Consider the following 23420-nt stretch of genomic DNA (forward strand, 5'->3'; position numbering starts at 1 on the left):
TGTAAAAATTAAACCCTCTTCGTTACAATCTTAATAGAAATGAATAGCTTCCTACTTGAAATTAACTTTATTGTGGTATAATTGATACGATCCATGTGATTTGACCGGTTTGGAATGCTTAGTTTAGAAAAAATAGTTGATTAAATCGAAAATGGCATTTTTAAAATTTTTAAAACAAGTGCATTTTTCTTGAATAAATCTAAAAGTATTCATAATATGAAAAAATGTTTTAAATATTAATTGTAGATTTTCTTTTACTAAAAATTTTGATTTTTTTTGTTTTTGTATCATGAATACTTGTAGGTTTATTTAAGAAAAATGCACTTTTTATTTAATTATAATAATGTCATTTTCGATTTAATCAACTATTTTTTCTAAACCAAGCATTCCAAACCGGTCGAATCACATGGATCGTATCAATTAGATCTAAATAAAGTTAATTTCAAGTGGAAAGCTATTCATTTCTATTAAGAGTGTATTGACGAGGGTTTAATTGTTACATTTCAAAAAGAAAAAAGCAGAGAGCGACTTTATTTTCGTCATAAGTCAGTCAGTTCTTATGCAAAAGAACTTTTGCCAGGGCTTATTTGAAAGATTTTTTTAATGATCTTGAAAATATGTATCTTAAGTTTTCCTAAAAAATTGCACCAAATTCGAATTATTTGAGATTTAAGGTTCTACATTTCGAGGTTCTTCGAAAATAACCATCCTTTAAAGAGCAATAAGTCAGTCGTTATTGGGTTTACATAGGTCTCTCCGACGGGAATCTCTTTGTTTTTTTATTAGCCATAATTTGGGTTTTAATAATTTTTTCTATAAAATTAAATTTTTTAAAGTTATTTATGAAAAACGGTTATAAAACGTGAGTTTTTTCAATGAAAAATGCATAGTTTCAATCGCTAATAACTTCGAAAGTGTTAATTTTGCAAAAAAAATTTATAAAACAAAATTTACTCAGAATTGGTCACTCTATCGATTTCCATACTTTGATTAAAAAAATTTCATCCCCTAGATGGGGTTGTTTACACCCCCAGTGTAAATGCGCAGTTCGGCATAGGGTAGATTTTTAAGAAGGGGGTCAACAAAGCTTAAACCCAAATTTTCATTAAAATCGGTGTTGAGTGTTGATTCTCAAAATTCCACGGTTTTACAGTTTTTTACCGCTGTGCTGATGAGTGGTCTATGAATGAAACTAGAGCAGGGCATTTAGCACAAAATAAATCGATTTTTAAATACAGCACCTAGAGACTTGCAACTTTTTGCTTTGTGTTGTTTGCTAAGGCAGGTCATCTGGAGTTTCGAGGGTTTTCGGCAATAAATTGATGCAAACAGATTACTAGGGGGGTTTATGGGGTTGCTAAGCAAGAATACGCCATCAGATCCAACCCGGATTCGACCCTGGTGCCCAAAACCCCTTTAAACTCCAGAAAATAACATGCCTTACCAGTGACCTTGGGCACCAAGTGGTCCGGTATCAGTTCTGATGACGTATTTGTATTCAGCGACCTCCAAAACCGCCTAATAATATATTTACATGCATTTACTGCCGAAAATCTTCGAAACTTCAGAAGATGACGTTCCTTAACAGTGACCGTGGGCACCAGGTGCTCCGGGAGTCGGTTCTAATGGCGTATTTGTATTCAGCAACCCCAAAAACTCCCGTGCAGTCTGTTTGCGTCAATTTAGTGCCAAAATCACTCGAAACTTCAGAAGATGACGTGACCCTAGAAACCAGGTGCTCCGGGTGTCGTTCTGATGGCATATATTAGTTTTCAGCAACCCCAAAAACCCCCCCATAAATCTGTTTGCAAGAATTTAATGTCCTAATACTCTCAAAATTCCAGAAGATTACGTGCCTTGGTTCTGATGACGTATTCGTGTTCAGCGACTCCAAGAACCTCCAAGTAATCTGTTTGCATCAATTTAGTGCCTATAATCCTCGAACCTCCAGATGACGTGCCTTAGCAGTGACTCTGGGCACCAAATGTACCGGATGTCGGTTCTGATGGCGTAGCTGTCTTCAGCGACCCCAAAAACCCCCCGAGTAACAAAATCTGGCCCTTAATATGCTTATTTTTACATGTTTATGCACTTTTGGATGCATTTTATGCACTTTAAAATGCAATTATGCATTTCCAACCATTTTTCTATAGTAGACTTTTTTCCTGACATCCTCCTGAACACAATTTAAAAAGTTGCAATCCTCTTTTTATGATCTAAACTAAAAATATTAATATCTAATTTCCATAGCCATTCAATTGCTTCTGGGTAACGTTCCACAAAGTCCTGGAGGTTTCCAGGGTAGGCACGATTTGGGCAGTCTGAAACACAATGGATTATGGTCTGTCTAGCTAGATTCTAGATGATCCGCAATCGCACTGTGGACTTTCCGTACGGCCTTATTTTAACAGCGAATCAGCACATTTACCATGTCCGGTACGTACACGATTAAACCTCGCCCTGGTGGACCGGGGTATATTTGATCCCATGAAAGCTTGAGTTGGAGTAGATATCTGAATATACTCTGATTCTATTGTTGGCATCCATCTTGTTGACCATTGCCAATGTGTATCATAAGAATCACCAATTTTTCGGGCAGATTTGATTGGAGGAGTTCTGGATCTCAGTTGCTGATGCTCTTTTGTGATGTGTGGTATATCTTGATGGGTTGGCAATTGTACATTGGCTACAAATTTCTGGTACTCTCTCACTAATGCTGCTGTGTGGCGTAGATCTGGCGGAGCAATATTACTCAAAGTAGGTAGCCATCTCATTAGGGATCATGTTATTGTTCCAGTAATTATGCTCATGGTTTTATTAAGTTGGACATCGATTTTGTTTGTATGCGCACTATTTAGCCATAGGTACTGGTGCACAATATTCTGCCACTGAAAAAACCAAAGCACACCAAAGTTTCAGAGTTCCAGCACGTTTTGTTATTATATTGTTTCTTGTTCTCCGTTTACCGGCTGCGTTTGTAAGATGACTTTTAAAGGTTAGTGCTCTATCAAGTATGACGCCTAGATATTTGAGCGTCCTTTTCACAGACTGGGATAAATTGCTAAACCCTTGATTAAAATAGGATATACAATTTATTTCAATAAGTTTTATTCCCACTACGAGATGTTACTTAGTGACAGTGGAAAAAATAAATAATAAATTCCTCAGACATTATTATTTTAAAATGAATTTGATGTTTATAGCCCTATATTCTTAAATTGATATTTATAGTTTGAAACAATAATTATTCTAAAGTAGATGCGACAAATCTGCAAAATAATAAAAACTTCTTACATAGTCAAAACGTATCAGTATTATCATTAATAGAAAAAATTTGAAAAATTTTTAGTATAAAGTACACGTTATTGCTTTTAGATATTACAAATATTTTGCGACTACAGATTCCAGTACTCGTTTCCACTTGATAACTAACTTGTCTTAAAGGCTAGTTTCTCAGAAACAGCACACGCAGGAATCCTAAAAATACAGGTTATCTTGCAGTCTTTATAAGCACCGAACGTATAAAATATCATGTTTTATGTATAAATTCCACTTTTATTTTTAAAAACATTAATAATTTGTATTTATTACGAATTAAAGAGCTGCGAATCAAATTAATATTATTTATAAAGGTTCTGAAACTGCTTGTCGAATCTCTAGTTAAATATTCTGTTTATAGGGGATTAAGCCACAATTATTGATTGTAATGATTATTTCATTCATAGGAGATTCTGACCAATAGAAAACTACAGACATGCAAATTAAGGTGATAATTTTTGATAATCTCCCGTCGTTAAGCATATTACGTCAGATGCCCTTCGTTGCTACGAAAAAATACATTCAGTGACATTAATGACAAATGTTTTAAAAATTATAAAAGTGATGACTTTCAACCGTCAAATACATATTTATAACAACTGTGTGTTTAATTTCACTAATTGGTACTTACATATATAAATTACAATAAAATTTTGGTTTTGAAAAGGTTTATTCATGAAATAATCGCAACAAATTGCACTCGAACTCTAAAATTAATATAGAATTTTTGCCCTCGTGACACTTTGACATAATTAAAACTGCCAAAGTGACACTCGGGAAAAATTCAATAATTTTAGAGCTCTTGTGCAATTACTACTGATAATTACATTTTTACTACTGTTTGACATTTCGATTTTAACTTAGGGAAACGTTTACAAAAATTTTTATTTTAGAAATGGTGCGAAAATTAAAACCCACAAATTTAAATGTAAGCGCAAAATCTTGGTCCAATGCTATTTAAATGCATTCATTTTTTTCGAATCCTGAGAAAACTAATAAATATTTTTTGGAAAAATTTAAACGCAGAATGAAAGATTATATTATTATCGAGGGCCTTAGAATAAACAAAAAGTTTCGTTTGAATAAAATATTTGAAATTAAAAATCACACTAAATTTTCTCTTTTTTCCCCTGTAACTTGCAAAATTTCGAAGAAATGTGTTTTAAATGAAATAATTTTTTTCGAATCCTGGAAAAACCAATAAGTTTTTTGAAAAATTTAAACGTAGAATGAAAGATTACATTATTATCGAGGGCCCTCTTATAGAATAACCAAAAAGTTTCATTTGGATGAGATATTTGAAATTAAAAATCACACTAAATGTTGTCTTTTTTTCACTCCTGTAACTTATTAAAATAAACATAGAACTTTTCAGGGACTTTCGGCCTCGGCAATCTTTCATTCTGCGTTTAAATTTATCAAAAATAATAATTAGTTTTCTCAGGATTCTAAAAAAATGAATGTATTTAAATAGCATTGGAACAAGATTTTGCGCCTACCCCCTTAAGCAGATTATACTTTTCAAAAAAGAGGTTGACTTATTTGGCCTCGATCTTAGGCAATAGCCATGCTTTTAGTTGAATCAAGTTAAAAATGCGAGCATTATCATAACGAAAACTTTGTTTATTTACCTATTTAAATTCATAATATGGAAAATTGCTGTTATGGAAAACTGTTAAGAATTAAAAACTATGTTTTAATGTGCAATTATATCCTTCTAATTGAAATGTTGTGAACTATAAAGGCACTTTACTCTTGAGCAAAATTCACATGTTTTGACATACCTCGAATAAAACTGATAAAATTTGATATATCTTAGGAACAACTTTTCTTCGTAAAATTAACAATAAAAGAGTTATAAATGAAAAATATGTTGGGTATCCGTAATTTGAGAAAAACTACCTTTGATTCGCTTTGCAGCAGGTTCGCGCCAGCGCGCTTGATCATGCTGAGAAACGTTTAACAGCTGATCTCATTCTCTTTTGTAAATTACTCCGCGATTCAAAAATATATTCCAGTGTGCATCATTTTACGATTTGACAGACAAAAACAAATTTAACATAAAAGCTTTAAACTTTAAACGCGTTTTTTTTTCAAAGACGGTGAACATTGTAACTCAAAAACTACTTGACCGATCCAATTGAAATTTTGTATATATTTTCTTTAGACATTTTTTGAAGTAACGCTGTTGAGATATTTTTTGTTTCATGCTTATTTTTTGTTTAACAATAATGAATATGTTGATTTTGACACTTTTTTGCAAAAAATTTCGTTGTAATGACTTCGAGTGATACCAAAAAGTCAAAAATCATTAAAACTAAAAAACTCGACAAACTCATAAGCTAATAAAATATTTTTGAATTTTTTGTTTAACATGATCCAATGATAAGTTCTAATGTCCACTGCAAAATCTATTTTTTTCACAAAAATATGGTTGAAATGTTAAAGGTGGGGCCCTATGAACATATTTTAAGAGACAACCCATGCAAGTAATATTTGTCTATTTATGAAATTTAATAAAAAAAAATGTTTCATCCGGAAAGCAGATTGGCGAAGGTCGACCTAAATTCGGATCCCGTGGTAATGGATCTGTGATATGAATTATAATTGAGGGGGTCAGGCGTAAAAGGGTTAAATGCAGTTTTGATAGTTCTGAGATAATCAGCTTCAAAGTTATTGGAGTTTTATAAATTCTAGGAGTCATTAAACTAAAATATGTTAAGTGTACAATGTTCTATAAAATGATAAAAATATACGGGTATATTATTACTCTTACGATATCCTTCCTTTTTTTCAATGATTATTTTTTTCACCTGTCAAATTCTGACGTTTTTGCTTTTTCAGCCAATCACCACGCGTCGTTCTAGCCAATCATTGAGTGTAATACTGATAAAACAGCCTCTTCCTTGATAAAACAGTCTCTTCCCTGATAAAACTTAAGGTACCCTAAATTTCACATAATACGTACATACCTGTGTTTACTAACTTAATTTATGAACAGCCCTGGTACATAGATATTTTAAAAACACTAACCACGATATACTCAAATTTTCTACAGTTTTTATTTTCAAAATATTTTCTAAACTTTTCATAAACGTCAAACAGAACCGATGTAAACCGTACACAGAACACAGAACTAATTCTTCTATTTTGTTGCCGATTTCAACAAACCAGTGTTATCACATAAAAGGATTCGAATATTTACAACGTAATATTTTGGAACAATAGTTACTTTTAAAATACACATTATATTAGTAAAATTAGTAAAATAGTTCTAAAATTACATTCTCCTATTTTATTATTACAAAAACACGGGTGAATAATAATTAAATAAAATGCATTCACCTGGGGGTTAGCCAAAACCAATTACACCACTGCACTGTGGTGAACTCACCCAGCATAGCTGGGTAAGACCACGAAGCAAGTAGGCCGCGCAATTTTGACCGATTTAAATTTTCGCGATTTAACATCGTCATAATTTAATTTAAACAAATGAACGTTAGCGTTAGATTTGGTGACAATAATAATGAACAAATTAAAGATTTGTTAAAAAATAATACGCCTCAAAATACAATTAAGACAAAAAGGTCTGTTTGGACACAATTTGAGCAATTTTGCACAGTAAGGAACTATCAGTTGAATGATAATACAAGTATTCAAGAAATTGCAAAAGTTCTTGAAAATATTTCACAGATGCCCGTATTTACTAATAATACATATTGGTTCACAAAATAATCTTTTCAAATACCACTCGTCCTCTAAATTTTGCTTGATAAATTTTTTCGTTTTCATACTTAAACTTCTTTATTTAGGGTAAAATCACTCAAACAAACCGAAATAGATAAAATCACTCGTCCTTCGCACTCGTGATTTTATCATTCGGTTTGTTTTCGTAATTTTACCAAATAAAGAAGTTTTCGTGAAAACAAAAAAATTTATCGATAAAATTTAGAGGACTCGTGGTATTACCTTTGATTAAAAAAATGTACTTGAATCGGTACATGCATGGTGTTGATAAATGTTACTGGTAAAACGGTTCAAGTGCAGATGTTAACTATTACTAATCATTTTTATCCCAGCTGTTATCCACAGTGTAACTACAACTGGCACGTTGCATAATACTTATAGTCTTCAAAATTCGGCACAAATCTAATGTTTATGAACTTGAAATTAATCCTGTATTAACAGGTGTTTTTGCAGTAATAGTTTTGTGGTAAAACGGTTCAAGGGCACCTAAACCCGTTTGCTACCAGTGCAAACTACAATTGTTTTCATTAAATTAAAAGTAATGGCGATAGATGGCGACTGTATCTATGATTGATGCTTGAATCATTTTACCGCCAAGTTATATTACCATTTAAGTATGCGAATCTGTACTTCGAGCATATTTTTCGAAAAGTGCACTTAAACTCTATTACTTCTAACCCCCTTAAGGACACAGGCGCAAAATGTCGCCTGTCAAAATTTTCAATGTGTTTTAAATGTATTCATTTTTTTTTAATCCTGAAAAAACTAATAACTATTTTTGAAAGATTTAAACGCAGAATGAAAGATTACGTTATTATCGAAGGCCGAAAGTCCCTGAATACTTCTATTCTATAATGTTTATTTTAATAAGTTACAGGGGTGAAAAAAAAAGAGAAAATTTAGTGTGACTTTTAATTTCAAATATCTCATTCAAAATAAACTTTTTGGTTATTCTAAGGGACTTTCGGCCCTCGGTAACAATGCAATCTTTCATTCTGCGTTTAAATTTTTCAAAAATACTCATTAGTTTTCTAGGGATTCGAAAAAAAATTAATACATTTAAAAAACATTGAATATTTTGACAGGCGACATTTTGGGCCTATGCCATTTAGTTGGTTTGCTAATATAATAAAAACCTTGTTTTATTTGGTGCTGGTTTTCATATACGTTCTGTGCAGATCTGTATTTTATCTAAATTACGGAAACAGTTACATCGGTTTGTGCAATGTAAATTGTTTTAAATGAATTGACAGCTGCATTTCAAATTTGTGCATAGCTATTGATCTAATGGATATCTAATCATAGAGTTCCATTAAGCTGTGTTAATTTTCTGATTGAAATCTCTGATAAACCATCAAATGCTAATCCAGTTTGGTTCACATTAATTATAGCTGTTAACAATAAAATTGAAGTCAAAGAACAAGGAATTCAATGTATTTTATGTATAACTCAAATAATTGATGTTTAATTAAATTAAACAAACAGTTGCAGACAAAGCAATATGTTGATTTTGTGAAAAAGAGGACAATTCTCTACATCTGCTCTTAAATTAAATAATGTATATTGGATTTGCCAGATTTTGGGACTTGAGGCAACATAAGCGCGTCATCAATATTTTTGTTTTTCGAAAGTTCTGCGAACTTTCAACAGTGCGTCGGCAGTACGACAGTGACATTATACTATCAAATAAAAATTACACGTTTATAAAAAAGAAACTTTTTACAATTAAACGTTTTCATTATTTATAGGACCCAATATAAAATTATAATCTATTTTGTTGTTTCAATTTTTATGTCATAATAGTTATTTATGAAACAGTTCGTGAAGTATGCTTTTTGCGAACGCACGCGATTTTTAGAGCACGAGCGACAACGGAGCGAGTGCTATACATCGCGTAAGTTCGCAAAAAGTACTTCACGCACAGTTTCATACAAAATTTTATCTACGATAAACAAATAAAAAAACTGTAACTCTTCGTCATTGGAATTCATTTCTATTCTACAATTTTTAGAACTTTGACATTTAAAAATCCTAACTACTTTCATTCAAACCACAAAACTGTCAAAAATGTTGTTGTAAGTCATTGCTCATATTCTCATCACCATGACAACGCGAAAGTTAGGGATATTTGATTATATGAAAGTGTGCCAAAAAACCCATTGAAAGTGTGGCTTCTACGCACTGCTATCTATAGGGCTTTTCATCGATTGTCATTTGTTTCAAGCTTCTGTCATGTGTCACATATTATTAATATATCTACGTCATACGTCTATGGTTTGTATCATTGATATATACCAATAACGTATGACGTAGATATATTAATATTATGTGACACATTACAGAAGCTCGAAACAAATGACTGTGAATGAAAAGCCCTGTAATGACAGTTTTCACATACTAAAAACTTATATTCTTTTTCTCATGATCATCTTTCAGTGCGTCACAGTTTTTCGATTTCTTTCTAACGCATTAAATTGTATGTGACAGAAAGAAAGGCACGTCCGTGATTACAGTTACAGACATTTACAAAATTTAGTCTAGTTATTTTAGTTGTCGATAGATGGCGCCATAATAAAAAAATATTTTTTTTGAAGTTATACTTCTTTACCGGCGATATGAGGGTGAATTTTTATATGTTAAAACCTATGATCCCGGCGCATGCGCATTATAACTTTGTTCTGATTGGATGTTCAAATGACATGTCAAAAATTATTCAATATGGCGGCTGTGGCACAGCTGTACGTAGTTTGATTATTTATGGTTGTTGCGTTTTGAAATTTGTGGGGAAAGAAACAAAGTTAGTTAATAGTTATACTGCCTTTTTAAATAGTTTTCATAATATACCTATATTTTTGGACTTTTGGACTATTTTGGACAAGGAAAACTCATTCTAATTTGGTAAGTAGTTTTTATTATAATCATATTGTAATTATACATTTGGATTAGGTTGGAATACATACATTTATTTTCTCAAGAATGGGGATTTTTAGTTTTAAATTATGATTTTTTGGCGTAGATTTATTTATCTAGTAGGTATGTAATGCTTTGATTTACATACTTAATTTGATTACCAACAAAAGTTCTACCAATCCTCATGTAATGTATTGTTTTCTTACTGTTTTGTTATATTTTAATATTTTCTTCCACAAAATTTAAACTACATAATTTAATTATATTCAAAACAACTGTCAAACAGTAAAACGTTCAGTTACCCTATTTTTCCACATGACAAATAATGTGGAATTGGACGAGTGAGTCTAGGCTTCGCTTACGAATCAAAGCGCCCCGAAATTCACGGGTTCGATTCCCGATGCAAGTTTTTATTTTTTATGCATTTTATGATTGTAAGTATATTTGTTATATAATTTTTTTTTCAGAAAATGCGTATTTAAAATTTTTGCCAACAATTATTATCGTTCAGAAATAATTTTTTCTTTGTGGCATTTTTCAATGTGTTTGTGTGCGTTTTATTCTTTTATTTTTAAAAATTTTTGGTATTGTCTTAAAAATCACATAATATGTAGTAGAAGTATAACTTCTTACGTGCGTACAAAGCACACACATTCTTTTTTTAATTAGATTATAATATTACAAATATAATCTGTATAATTTATAAGACTATACAAATCAAAGAAAATACCATTTTATAAATGCAAGAAACACATTTGATTTGTTTTTATTCCAAATTGAAAATAAAATGTGACAACTGTCAGATTTAACTAAAATGCCATGTTAGAATAAATGTCATAAATGTGTATTATCACGGACTTACCCTTTTTCCTATCATTTGTTACGCACTGAAAAATGCTCATGAAAAGGAGGACAATACATAATATGACATAGAGTAGATAAAATAATTTTGTAATCGACTTTTTTAGAGGCATAATTTCTCTAGCGGATTTAAACTCATTTAAATCAAAGAAAATATTTAAAATTGTATATACAGTGATGAGCGCGCTAATAACCGGAAAAATAGCGCAAAAGATGGAAAACGTATTAAATTATGAGATAAAAAGAAATAAAACTAGTAGATATGTTAACTTTACCGATAGGAGCATATAAACTGACATTATATTGATTGTTTCCCACCTTTAGACGTATCAGACGAGTATTTCAACTAAAATTGTCACTGTGACAGTGGCATTTCTCAAACTCGTCCGATACGTCTAAAGGTGGGAAACAATCAATATAATGTCAATTTATAAGTTACTATCGCTAAATTTAACACCTCTAGTAGGTTCATCTCTTTTTATTTCACAACTTAATATGTTTTCCATCTTTTGCGTTATTTTGCCTGTTATTAGTGTGCTCATCACTGTATAATTTTTATACTTATACAGTGATGAGCGCGCTAATAACCGGCAAAATAGCACAAAAGATGGAAAACGTAATAAGTTGTGAGATAAAAAGATATGAAACTAGTCGAGCTGGGAAATTTAGCGATATTAACTTATACATTTAGATTATATTGATTATGTCCCACCTTCAGACGTATCAGACGAGTTTGGAAACTACCACTGTCACAGTGACAGTTTTAGTTGACATACTCCTCTGATATGTGTAAGGTGGGAAACAATCAATATAATGTAAATTTTAAGGTTAATTTCGCTAAATTTCCCAGCTCGACTAGTTTCTTTCTTTTTATCTCACAACTTAATACGTTTTCCATCTTTTGCGCGATTTTGCCGGTTATTAGGGCGTTCATCACTGTATAATAATTAACTTATAAAATATGGATTTTAATTATATTAACTTTTAGTCATTTATTAAAAAAATTAAAAAAGATACGTAAGAGACGGGTTTAGAACTCAGGACCTCTTAATCTCCAGCCTACCACTCTGCCACTGAGCCACCACGTATCGATTCGTTAACGTACTTTAAGATGGTATTTAAATGTCATTGCATTACTTAGTTACATTTTTAAAATAATTTGAAATTAAAAAAATCGATTTATCCATATTATAGCAATTAAATATTGCATTGTTAGCTAGTTCTGAGCAATTCTGAAAATTTCAGGTGCCTAGGAAACATAGAACTATTTTTAAAATAGATTACAAAATATGTGGAGATAGTGACAAAGACCAAACCAAATATTGTATTTTTATAATTTTGTATTTTTTTATAACATACCGTTCTTTCAGGCAATAATAGATACTATAATTTAAAGTCATAGTAGCATGGAAAAAGCATTTGATTCAATCGAAAGGAACACTATATGGGGGAGCCCGAAAAAGAAACAAGTAAGCGAAGACCTGATAGAAGCAACTAAAAGTATATACAGGGTGGAAACCACTTATGGAATAAAATTATTTCTGTTTTTAAGACTCGTCGATTTTTATATACAGGGTGTTTGGTAAAGAATGGGCCATAGCTTAACCCTATATTGCTAAGGTTAAAATAGGTTGATTTAAGCTAACTTACCTTAGTACAAAAGTTGATAATAACTGAAATACAGGGTGTCAAAGTTAAACTTTTATTTTATTTATTTTTGAATATTTCCTAACAGGCATCGGATAACAACACGAAATTTGGTAAGTGGTGCTGGTACTGTACACCCTACTAAATTATGTTAAACAAATGTTTCTGGCTACTACCAGAGGCGTACGACGGAGGAACGTGAATGTTTGACCCTTCCCAAATTCTATGCCACTGGCGGAATTTCTATTTTAGTGCAATTTTTTGATTCTCCAATACTTTCTATGTAAATAATATACTCTTCTTTTCGTAACGATAAAGCCATTAGTTTTCGAGATATTTGAAGCTAAAAACGAAGGAGCTATAACACATTAATCAAAATAAGTGTGTATATTATTTGAAGAGTATATTATTTGCATAGAAAGTATTGGAGAATCTAAAAATTTGCTAAAATAGCAGTTTCATCGGTGCCGTAGAATTTGGGAAGGGTCAACCATTCACTTTCCCCTGTCGTACGCCTCTGGTATTAACCAGAAACGACTATTTAACATAATTTAGTAGGGTGTACAGTACCTACACTTTCTGTCAAGTATTAAAAGGATATGTCAAATAGTTTTATTGTACCGGGCACACATAGTCCTTAAAGTTTTATATAAAGAATAAATTATTTAAAAAAAGAATACTTTAAAAAAATTTGACATATCCGTGTCATACTTGGCAGAAAGTGTAAGCACTATACACGTACACCCTACTAAATTATGTTAAGTAATCGTTTCTGGCTACTACCAGAGGCGTACGACAGGGGAAAGTGAATGATTTACCCTTCCCGAATTCTACGCCACTGATTAAACTGCTATTTTAGCATAATTTTTAGATTCTCCAATAGTTTCTATGCAAATAATATACTCTTCATTCGTAACGATAAAGTCCTTAATTTTCGAGATATTTGAAGTTAAAAATGAAAAGGCACAATTATTTTGATTAATGTATTATGCTCCTTCGTTTATAGCTTCGAATATCTCGAAAACTAATGGCTTTATCGTTACGAATGAAAAGTATGTTATTTACATAGAAAGTATTGGAGAATAAAAAAAATTGCACCAAAATAGCAATTCCGCCAGTGGCGTAGAATTTGGGAAGCTTTAACCATTCACGTTCCCCCGTCGTACGCCTCTGGTAGTAGCCAGAAACGTTTGTTTAACATAATTTAGTAGGGTGTACAGTACCAGCACCACTTACCCGTGTTGTTGTCTCATGCCTATCAGGAAATATTCAAAAATAAATAAAATAAAAATTTAACTTTGACACCCTGTATTTCGGTTATTATCAACTTTTGTACTAAGGTAAGTTAGCTTAAATCGACCTATTTTAACCTCAGGAATCTAACGTCAAGCTATGGCCCATTCTTTACCAAACACCCTGTATAAATGTCCACTTTTTAAACATAATTTAAATCTACAGGGTGATTAACGCAACCCTGACAGAGTCCATAAGCCTTATTTTTAAAGCAACGTCCTGTATATTTTTATATTTTTAAAAGCTGATTAACAATCCGATCTCAACGATCTATAACATGTAGGGTTTAATAATATGAATATTACAGGGTAAAATTTTTAAATTATACAGTGGAAACCACCTATGGGATATTGTCTGGTTAATGATAAATGAGAAATTTAAAGAGATAGACCAATTGGTGTATTACCACTTTAAATACACCAATTGGTCTATCTCTTTAAATTTATCATTTATCTGTAACCGGCCAATACAGATAAATGAAAAAATTAAAGAGATAGACCAATTGGTGTATTTAAAGTGGTAATACACCAATTGGTCTATCTCTTTAAATTTCTCATTTATCTGTAACCGGGCAATACAATAATTATCTGTGTCCTTATTTTAGAAAATTATAAAAATCAACTTAATTTAAATGTGGGCTTTTTAAATCTAAATTTAAATGTACAGGATGATTCACGCAAGTCTAGCATGGTCCATCACCTTTATTTTTAATGGAACACTTTGTATATGTTTTATGTCCTTAAAACCTCCTTAACAACCCGATCCTAACAAACTAGATTATCTAGGTTTTATTATGAATATTACAGGGTGAAATTTTGAATAACTTTCGTCAAGAAATTAAATACAAAACTAGAAATTAGAAAATTTATGTCAGTAATTAGCTAATATAAAAAATAGCATTATTTAAAATGTGATAAATTATTAATTTCAAAATTATATTATGTATATAAAATATATAGGTTTTCATTAAAAATAAAGATGATGACAAATGCTAGACTTGCGTGAACCACCCTGTACAATTAAATTTATGTTTAAAAAGCGCACATTTAAATTTAAAAGTTGACGTGTCCCAGCGTTTTTTTTATAATTTTCTAAAATAATTTTATTCCATAAGTGGTTTCTACACTGTATAATTTCAAAAGTTCGCCTTGTAATATTCAAAATATACTCTGCCTTACGTGATATACATAGTTCGTTGAGATGGGTCTACCCCAAAATCCCGACAGCCAAAATCACGACAGCCACAATCCCGACGGCCAAAATCCCGACACGCCAGAATCCCGACAGGCCAAAATCCCGACAGGCCAGAATCCCGACAGGTTTGATAAGTTTCTTTTTAACATATAATTACATTTATTTCTTGTTTTTTGTTTATGGCCATCTGTTTTTAATTTTTTGTTACTAAACAAAAGTATTTTGTATTAAAAGTATTAAACAAAAGTCGGAATTTTTACTTATGCGAGGATTGTTGCATGTCGGGATTTTGGCCTGTCGGGATTCTGGCGTGTCGGGATTCTGGCGTGTCGGTGTTTTGGCAGTCGGGATTTTGGCTGTCGGGATTTTGGCTGTCGGGATTTTGGCTGTCGGGATTTTGGCTGTCCGGATTTTGGGCGGCACCGGTTGAGATCAGGTTGTTAAACAGCTTTTAAAAATATAAAAATATACAGGGTGCGCCATCAAAAATAAAGATGATGGACTCTGCTAGGCTTACGTGAGTAACACTGTACATTTAAATTGATAGGTCTGGATCCCGCGTATGAAAAAAAAGTTGATTAATAGCAAGCTGAAAATTTTTTAATAGCTTAACGATGCCTAGTCGGACAAACTTTGATGTATGGGAACACTGGAACAGGGGAAGTTTTAATTGTGGAACAGGTTAAAAATTTGGAACGTCAGACTACGAAAACGTCCCATGTATTTTGTCGGACAGAACTTCCAATTAATTTGTTTTTCATTAAACTGCCCTGCAAAAATCAGACTGCTATTTATAACCAACTGGGCATTTTAATGAGTGGAACACGTAGAACATGTCAAATGACAGGAATTATGACATGTGACAAATAGCAGTCTGATTTTTGCATGAGAGTTTACTGAAGTCTGAAAGGGTAACAAATCAATTGGAAGTTCTGCCCGACAAAATACATGGGAGGTTTTCGTGGTCTGACGTTCCAAATTTTTAAATTGTTCCACAATTAAAACTTCCCCTATTCCAGTGTTCCTATACATCAAAGTTTGTCGGACTAGACACCTGTTGGAAATTCCATAAAATTGATTTGGTTGTGTAAATAGTTCGAAATCATGTCCCTTTTTTCCCTTGTCGACGCCAGTGTTGTTCCTGGCGATCATGTTATCGAAATTCACTGTCGCGAAGAAAGGGACTTTCAACCACTTGAAATCCAAAAACTCTACCCCTACGAGATAAAGATGAGATGCATCGAGAACTCGAATGTGTAAAGACGTGCATTCGTTCGTTTGTTTTGTCGATCCTTGTGTCTCCAGCCAGATGGGGTAAGCTTAACCTGAATTTAATTACCTTTATTATCCTTTATTGTATTTTGAATTTTTTAGCAACAACCTAATTTAAATTAGTGTATTTTGCGCCTATTGAGAAAGTCCACTTTTCTTTCCATATTAGAGCTATCAGAAGGGATAAAAAGATTATAAGCAGGTGTTGTAATTATAGATTGATCGCTTGTTTGGATTTTATTAATTGTTTCGTTCAATACCTGCTAGTAACCATACAACACCCTTAAGCTATTAACAAATTTTCAGCTTGCTATTAATCAACTTTTTTTTCATACGCGGGATTCAGACCTATTAGCTTAAAGTGCATAATATTTATATTTAAAATGTGACGGGTGACGGATCTCAGCGTTCTTTATAACTTTTTAAAACACGGCCAGAAATAATTTTATCCCATAAGTGGTTTCCATCCTATGTATTAACTATTAATACGAATTGCGACTCATTTCCTGCAATTTTATAAAATATAAACTGTTATTAATACTTAAATTACTTTCCGTCAAAGTTAGTAATGACAGGAAATCATATCGCCTTCAAATTTTCGAAATAAAAGATTTGAGAAAAAATTGTGGAGAAAGAATTACTAAAATCATAAAATCACGACTAAAAAGAGATAGCGAATATCGTTTTAAATCTGTGAAATCAATACCGTGCCTGTAATGATCGGTAATTTCTAAAACAAACAAAAAACAACAAATTCGTTCTTCGTTTTAACTTTTTATGGCCTTAATTCTGTAATGATGTCACTTTTTTAAGCGGTGCCTAATGGTTGCGACACAATTACAGATGAATCACGGAAAAAGTAGAGCAATAACTGTACTTTAATTAATCTAAAAGAAGACAATACAAAAAAGTCAAATATATCGTAAAATCCAATTAAATAATAGGCCTTTAAAGAAAATAAACTGCTCCTCATAAGTTAGGGATATAGAAAATTATGCTCATTTTCATAATAGTTGATTTTTTCGTGAACAGATTAACGGATTCCGCTAATTTTGTGCAAAGCAGTTGTGCAAAGGTTTACTCAAACTTCTTTTTTGTGCTTATACCGGGTGAAAGAAAAGAAATGTTTTTCTTATGTTAAGTTTGTGATACCCTGTAGGGAGGACGAGGTAGAAATGTAAAACCCATTTCTTTCAAACATAAGCACTTTCAACCGGTGAAACTTACAGATCATACAAACAATACATGAGTAAAGTAAATTTGGGATGCTAATTAGGGGGTGATTTTTAGTTTTGTTGCTAGAAACTTTTATAAAAAAAACAGGTTTTGACGAGTTATCCCCGAAAAGTGCTTCATTTTTTGGTAATTTCACGTTGAAATACTCTATTTGGAATTTGACGAATAAGAACATACTTTTCATGACCTACAACTCTACAGACTTCATACACATACCATTTTTTTCGTTTTTTTCAAGCCGATTTTCTATTATTGAAAGCCTTTTTGTGTTCTGCTATGGTAAAACTTTCATCGGTCAAACTGGCAGAATCTTTAGCAAACGTATAGCAGAACACCAAAGGGCTTTCAATAATAGAAAAACAGATTCTACGTATGCACTTCACCTTCTTAATAGATCATAATCATTCTTTTAATGAACAGTATCAAATTCTTCATATTCAAAAGCCTTAAGCTATCTTAATTAGAATTTATGGAAATTAATAATTTAAAAAATACAGATATAATTCTGAATGACCACCTTGAGATAAACACCTCCCCACTCCTCAACCTATTCAGTTAGAAACTTAGTGCAGACACAGGGCCGGTGACAGCAGGCCTGCAAGGGATGCACAGCAGGCGGCTGCTGTGCTTTTTAGCAAAAGCAAAATGAGCTTTTTATTCTGCTGGTGATATACAAAATACTTCATCATCATCATCAGTGGCGTTACAGCTCTTTATGAGCCAAAGTCTTCTTCAGAACAATCCTCCTTTCGCCCCCTGTCTCTGGCAACTCTTCTCCATGCTCTAATCCCAATAGATTTTAAATCAGTTTCTATGTTGTCTTGGTACCTAAGTCTCGGTCTTCCTCTTGCTCGTTGTCCTATCGGCCATCTTCGGTTAAAAACTTTTCTGACTATGGCATCTTCCTCTCGCCTGATTACATGACCAGTCCATCTAAGGCGTGCTACCTTAATGAATTGTACAACGTCAGGTTCTCCAAAATTTCTACTTACTTACTTAAGCCGTCCTCTTGTACCTTACGGTGTCGAGGTAAGTGGAGAAATGAGACGTCTCCATGCCTTTCGGTCGGTAGCTAGTCTTTCTGCTTCTCTCCACCCAATATTTCTTTTTCCGCAAGCCTTTCCAATATTTGCATTCCACGTTCTTGCTGGCCTGCCTCTTCTTCGTTTGTTGTCAGATGCCGCTTTCCATACCCTCTTTACAGTTCTACCTTCACTCATTCTCGCCATATGTCCGAACCACGATAACTGTTTCGTTTCAAGTCTGTCTAAGGTCCTTCCAACACCGCACCTTTCACGTATGTCTTCATTTCTTATACGATCACGTCTGGTCACCCCGGATACCGCACGTAAATATCGCATTTCGCATGCTTGGATTTTACTACGGATGTTGTCGTTCACTGTCCACGTTTCACTACCGTAGAGTAGCACCGGCTCGTACACGGTTTGAAATACTTTCATTTTTGTTTTCAGGCTTACTTCTTTCTTCCTAATAAAACTTTTATTTAGTGCATAGTATAATTTTGTTGCACTCATTACCCTGCTGTTTATTTCTGGTTCTATATTTCCTTGCCCATTCATTGTTGATCCTAGATACTTGAAGTCCTCAACTTGTGTAATGGTCTCATTATTCAACTTAACATTTATATTTTCTTGTGTTTTCGATATTACTAAAGCTTCTGTTTTTTCAATATTTATTCTCATCCCAAATTTCTTAAAGGCCTCATTCCAAACATTCACATTCACCTGCAAGTCCTTTTCTGATTTTGCCACAATAACCAGGTCATCGGCATATATCAACTCTGACACGCAAACTTGTTGAAGTTTATACACCCCAACCCTAGTTCTTTTTACCTTACCCCTGCATTCTTTTGCAATTTCGTCCATTAGAGTGATAAATAACAAAGGACTCAGAACACCACCTTGTCTTACACCTGTCCTTGTGTAGAATTCAAGAGATGAGCAATTGTTCGTTCTTACATTATTACGTGTACATTTATATATACTCTTTATTGCTTGGATTAACTTCGGTTTCACATTTCTACGGTTTAATATTTCCCAGATCTTGTTACGTGGCGCCCGATCAAATGCTTTTTCCAAGTCCACAAAACAGAGATACAACTTACTGTTATGCTCTAGGGCTTTTTCTGATAACTGTCTCACCGTGAATATGAGATCGGTTGTACCTCGCCCTGGCCTAAAGCCGCATTGGCTGTCATCCAGTGTGGCCTCGATCTTTTCTCGCAGCTTTTTCTCTAGTATTATTTCGTAGATTTTACTAGCAACTACCAACAATGATATTCCTCTATAGTTAGAACACTTATGTTTATCGCCTGAAAAACAGATTCTACGTATGCACTTCACCTTCTTAATAGATCATAATCATTCTTTTAATGAACAGTATCAAATTCTTCATATTCAAAAGCCTTAAGCTATCTTAATTAGAATTTATGGAAATTAATAATTTAAAAAATACAGATATAATTCTGAATGACCACCTTGAGATAAACACCTCCCCACTCCTCAACCTATTCAGTTAGAAACTTAGTGCAGACACAGGGCCGGTGACAGCAGGCCTGTAAGGGATGCACAGCAGGCGGCTGCTGTGCTTTTTAGCAAAAGCAAAATGAGCTTTTTATTCTGCTGGTGATATACAAAATACTTCATCATCATCATCAGTGGCGTTACAGCTCTTTATGAGCCAAAGCCTTCTTCAGAACAATCCTCCTTTCGCCCCCTGTCTCTGGCAACTCTTCTCCATGCTCTAATCCCAATAGATTTTAAATCAGTTTCTATGTTGTCTTGGTACCTAAGTCTCGGTCTTCCTCTTGCTCGTTGTCCTATCGGCCATCTTCGGTTAAAAACTTTTCTGACTATGGCATCTTCCTCTCGCCTGATTACATGACCAGTCCATCTAAGGCGTGCTACCTTAATGAATTGTACAACGTCAGGTTCTCCAAAATTTCTATACAACTCAAATTTGTAACGCCTGCGCCACAAACCTTGTTCTTTTATGCCACCGTATATTCGTCTTAGGATTTTTCGCTCAAAACGTTTGAGCAGTTCTTGGTCATTCTGAGTAAGTGACCAAGTTTCTGAGCCATATGTTAGCACTGGTCTTATTAGTGTTTTGTAGACAGTCAATTTAATTTTTCTAGGTATTTTTGAGGCCATCAGTCTTCTTAAGCCATAGTAGCACTTATTTGCGAGCACTATTCTTCTTTTATTTTCTTCACTGACATTGTTATCTCTATTTACCAGCGAGCCTAAGTATATGAAGGTGTCGACACCTTCCAGTTCTAGGTCGTCAATTATTATTCTTGTAGGTGTCGGGATGCTTGACCTAGTGCACCATATATTTAGTCTTTTGAACATTTATATTTAGCCCCATTCTCTGTGCAGATGCTCTTAACGACCGAAATGCTTCAGTCAGAAATTCTTTAGATCTACCTTTTTTTTTCATTTTATTAAGTGCAAATTTACAATCTACTCCAATTACAACACAGAGTATTTAGCAAATAGTAGCAAAGTCTTGAATCCTGGCATGCTTTGGGCACCGTCCATCGATGGTTCTCCAATACACCTAATCAGTTAGGTCCTCTGGCCATGTCCTTTTCAGTCTTCTTCCCACAAGTGGCGGCTGGTAGAGTTGTTGAATAGTTTGACTTTCATGGGCGAAATTTCTTTCTTGGGCTTTGGTTGCCTGTAGTCTAATAACATCTTCGATGAATGGTATCCCAAGGTCATTATGGATAGTTATATTGGAGACGTACCATGGTGCATTCGCTATCATGCGCAGCGTCTTTGATTGAAAAGTTTGCAGTATTTTAGTGTTGCTCGGTTTGCTGCAGCCCCATAACTCTATACCATAACTCCATATCGGCTTTAGTATAATTTTGTATAATAATACTTTGTTTTCTAATGATAACTGGGATCTTTTACCTAGCAGCCAATACATTTGTCTGACTTTTAAATTTAGTTGAGCTTTCTTGGTTTTGATATGGTTCTTCCATGTCAGCTTTCGGTCCAAATGGAGTCCCAGGTACTTGACATCTGATTTTAAGGGGATAGGAATGTTGTTAATATGAACCTGTGGACAGTCGATCCTTCTTGTTGTGAACGTAATTTGTGAAGACTTTTCATCGTTTACTTTAATCTTCCATTTTGTTAACCATGTTTGAAGTGAACTTAAATAGTTTTGCAGTTTGTTAGAAGCACTATCTGGGTTAACGTCTGATGTAAGGATTCCTGTATCGTCGGCAAATGTGGCCATAGTAATGTCATCATTAATTCCGTCTACCGAAACAGCTGTAGTCACATAGTTGTAAATAATAAATTTTGTGGAAGTATAGAAAACAAAAGTTTTTCAGTGTTTTATTGTTAGAACAATAGTCTAATTTGTAGTTTATTGTTTTATTTCTGTTAAAATAATACAAGCACATGATTTGTGTAAGATCCGTTGAAACAATCAAAACAAAATTACTAATTTCTTGCATATTATAATATTAAAATATCATTACGTGGTGAAATAACAGACAATGCAACTATCTGCAGAATTTTAATTGTACGACTACATTATTCACGTGTCTAGCCTTCAGGCAGGGCATTAGAAGCAAATATCAGTCTGAGATTAGGATTATGTTTTCAGTGAATCTCAGGTTTGTTATATGTATAGCATTTAGCCATTGATATTTATACCAGGTGTTTCCAACTTATTTAATACTCTGGGCTAATTAGCAAAATTCATGGAAAAGTTATTTACCAGCAATTTTATTGCTGGAATCGAATTATAAGATCCTCCATATTAATAATATAGGTATGCAAAGTCCGCAGATAGTGTGCCACTTTTTTTATAAACAAAATGGCGCCGACAAATCGTATTTTTTTCAATTATTGCTCTATAACTCCGAAGATTTTAACTTTACAACAAAAACACCCAAATAAAAATTCACCGCAATTAAATTCTGCATAGAGATATGTTTTTCACGATTTGCTCCGACGAAAATTTTCCTCGGAAAATGCGGGTTTTCCTAACAAAAACTCTAATTTTCAAATAAAGTTTTAGGTAAGTAATTATTAATTAATAATTAAATAACTTAGTGAGATCAAAGCTTTCTTGGTATAGATTGTAATTCCAGAAGCCGAGCCGGTGAAAATTAAACGAATATTTTAGCAACAATTCAATTGTTAATTAACAATTTATGATCGCAATAAAAACCAAAATAATCATGATACGTTGATCAAACTTATAAAGATTATAAAGATGAGATGCTTATTTAATATTTTATCGACAAAATATAAATTTTTCTTTTTTTTTGCATAATCTTTAAATTTTGAAAAAAAAAATAGTTATAATGCTCTGGTCTAATTAGTAAAGTACAAAGAAAGGTTATTTACCAGCAATTTTATTGCTGGAATCGAATTATAAGATAATATTTATTATTAATATAGGTATGCAAAGTCCGCAGATAGTGTGCTACTTTTTTTATAAACAAAATGGCGCCGACAAATCGTATTTTTTTCAATTATTGCTCTATAACTCCGAAGATTTTAACTTTACACCAAAAACACTCAAATAAAAATTCACCCCAATTTAATTCTGCATAGAGGCATGTTTTTCCCGATTTGCTCCGACGAAAATTTTCCTCGAAAAATGTGGGTTTCCCAACAAAATCTCGAATTTTCAAATAATTTTTTTGGGCCAGTAATTATTTATTAATAATTATATAGCTTAGTGAAATAAAAGCTTTCTTGGTATAGATTATAAATTCAGAAGCCGGTGAAAATGAAACGAATATTTTAGCAACAATTCAATTGTTAATTAACAATTTACAGTCGCAATAACAACCAAAATAATCATGAGACATTGATCAAACTTAGAAAGATTATAAAGGTGTGATGCCTATTTAATATTTTGTCGACAAAATATAAATTTTTCATTTT

The 23420-nt window shown here is 32.9% G+C and overlaps 1 protein-coding gene across 2 annotated transcripts in view; it reads right to left on the reverse strand.

The window, feature by feature from the left end:
* The window catches only part of LOC114335808 (alpha-mannosidase 2), a 334793-nt gene that overhangs the window by 95102 nt on the left and 216271 nt on the right, over positions 1 to 23420 (reverse strand). The window lies entirely within an intron of this gene.

This window comes from Diabrotica virgifera, chromosome 4 (genome assembly GCF_917563875.1).
Source record: "Diabrotica virgifera virgifera chromosome 4, PGI_DIABVI_V3a".
Lineage (NCBI taxonomy): Eukaryota > Metazoa > Arthropoda > Insecta > Coleoptera > Chrysomelidae > Diabrotica > Diabrotica virgifera.